Source organism: Elephantulus edwardii, unplaced genomic scaffold, assembly GCF_000299155.1.
Source record: "Elephantulus edwardii isolate Elephantulus edwardi_28Jun2011 unplaced genomic scaffold, EleEdw1.0 scaffold00057, whole genome shotgun sequence".
Lineage (NCBI taxonomy): Eukaryota > Metazoa > Chordata > Mammalia > Macroscelidea > Macroscelididae > Elephantulus > Elephantulus edwardii.
In genome coordinates this window covers 15404189-15406958 of record NW_006399807.1, presented here as the reverse complement: position 1 = coordinate 15406958, position 2770 = coordinate 15404189, and positions in this window count along the sequence as shown.

The window sequence follows — 2770 nt, the reverse complement described above, 5'->3', positions numbered from 1 at the left end:
TGAAAAGGTATGGAGACAGGATGCATCCCTGGCGTACACCCTTCCCAATTTTGAACCATGCAGTGTTACCCTGCTCTGTTCTGACTACTGCCTCTTGGTTCCAAGTATAGGTTTCGTATTAGCACAATTAAATGTTCTGGGATACCTACTTCAATATGAATTGCATCTCAACATCAACAAGATAAAAATTGTCATCACTTAACCAGTAAGCAAGATCACGATAGATGAAGAAAAGATGGAAATAGTCAACTATTTAATCTCCCTTGGATTCATACTCTACTTTCTTGGTACCAGCAGTCAGGAGACCAGGAGATGCATTGCATGGGGGAGTACAAATGTGCTGTCAGGAAACTCTCCAAAGTATTGAGGGGCAGTGATGTTAGTTTGAAAACTAAGAGGCACCTGATTCAGGCTATGATCTTTTAAACCGGTTGCTAAGACTCTGGAAGCTAGACAATGAGTAAAGATAGCAGAATTGATACCTTTGAGTTGTGGTGTTGAAGAAGAGTACTGAATATCTTATAGTTTGCCAAAAGAATACAAAGATAAGTTTTGGAGAAAGTGCAGCCAGACTAGTCCTTGGAAGCAAAGATGATGAAGCTTCATCTCATATACTTTGGGCATGTTTCTAGGAGAGGCTATTTGTTGGAGAGGTGCATCATGCTTGAAATGTGGAGGAGGGTCAAGGAAAAAGGGAAAGACCCTCAGTCAGGTGAGCTGACACAGTGACTGCAGAAATAGAACCTTGTTTGTCAGAGATAATGAGGATGGCACAGGATAGGACAGGATTCAGATCTGTTGTTCATAGGGTTGCTATGAGTCATACCTGACTCAATGGCACCAAACCACAATAATAACTATTATGTACTTAGCAAGCTCTGGTGGCTTAGTGGTGAGGAGTTATGACGCCAACCCAAAACATGTGACCCAAATCTACCAGCAGCTCTGCAGACAAAGATGAATAATCTCCTCACATGTGATTTATGGCATATAACAACCCACAGGAAGGTCAACTTTGAGTCAGTTATGACTTGATGGTATACAACATAACACAATAGAATCAACTCATTTAAAGCATACACGTCAATGGGTTTTTGTTGCTGTTGTTGTGTGATTTTTAGTATATTCACAAAGTTGTGAAACCATTACCACAATCAATTTTAGAATATTTTTATCACCCCCAAAACAAATGCCCTACCCTCTAGCAATTACTCTCATTTCCCTCTAATCTCTTTCAGTCCCTGGAAACCATTAATCTGTTATCTATTTTAATAGACTTGCCTATTTTTTACATCTCACATAAATGAAATAAAATAATAAATAGTTTTTGTGACTAGTTTCTTTTATTTCACTTTCCCCCCCCCTTGTTGTTTACCTTTGAATCGGATCTGACTGGCACAGGAGGAGATTACCCTTCCTTCTGCAGCAAAGCATCTGGTGGATTCGAACCACATGTCTTTAGGATTGAAGCAGAATCATATGCCTTTAGGATTGCAGTGTAGCTTCTTGCCACTAGGCTACCAGAGCTCCCTTATTTGGCATGTTTTCAAGATTCATTCAGTTTCTATGTGTGTATTTTCTTTTATTACTGAATAATAGTTTATTGTATGGGTGTACTACATTTAATTCATCTTTCAGTTGATGGGATTTTTGGTGTTTCTACTCTTTGACTATGATCAGAAATGCTGTTGTGAACATGTAACATGTTCCATGTTTCTGACAGAATATTTTACATTTCTTTTGGAGATGTATTTGCATCATACAATAACTCTGTATTTAACTTTTTAAAGAACTGCCAAAGTATTTTCGAAGGTGATATCACTATTTTACACTGTCATCAGCAATTATAAGAGGTGGAATTTTCCCACTTCCTTGCCAATACACTTGTCTCTAGCTACTTCTTTATTACTGCCTTTTTGGGAACTCTAGTGGTCTAATGGGTAAGAATTTACACTGCCAATCCAAAGGCTAGTAGTTCAAATCTATCAGCTCCTTCTCAAGGAGAAAAAGGGGAAGATAGGCAATTTCCTCCCAGATGAGCTGTTTGCTCCCTTGCTATTTACAACCTCTGAAAACCCTGGGCACACAACTATGTTACTGTGTGAAAAGTGATAGCTCCTTGTGGTTTTGATTTGCATTTCTTTTATATTTAATGATTTTGAGTACTTTTTCATTTCCTAAGTAGACAACTGTGTGTCTTTTTTATGTAGATTCTTTGTCCATCTTTAAGTTTTTGTGTTTTTAAACAATACTTGTATTCCTGAATTGTGAGGACTTAAAAAAATGTATTCTAGGTATAAGATACTTATCATATCTACTATTTGAAACTGTTTTCTCCAATCCTGTGGGGTTTTTCAACTTTCTTGATGATATGCTTTGAAATATAAAAGTGTTAATTTTTCATGAAGTACAATTGATCCATTTTTCTTTTGCTGCTTATATATTTTATGCCTAAAATAGCTTTGCCTGACAGTGGCCTAGATTTTGGAAGATAATATGAATGAATATGAATAGAGTCTTCAGATTCCAGAGCTGAAGCTATGGGCCAGAATAGAAATTTATGTTTGGGATGGCTAGTTTTTATTTCTGAGCTCTGTTTTTGACATTTATGAATATGTTGTAAAATTTTAAAATATGCACACAATAAAAAATAAAAGAGAACATACACACAGTGTACAGGAAAGACTGTGACTCACATTCAGGTGCTCATTATTTAGCGGAAACTCTCTTTGTATTCTTCCCTGACTTCATCTCTTTTTATAACCACTAG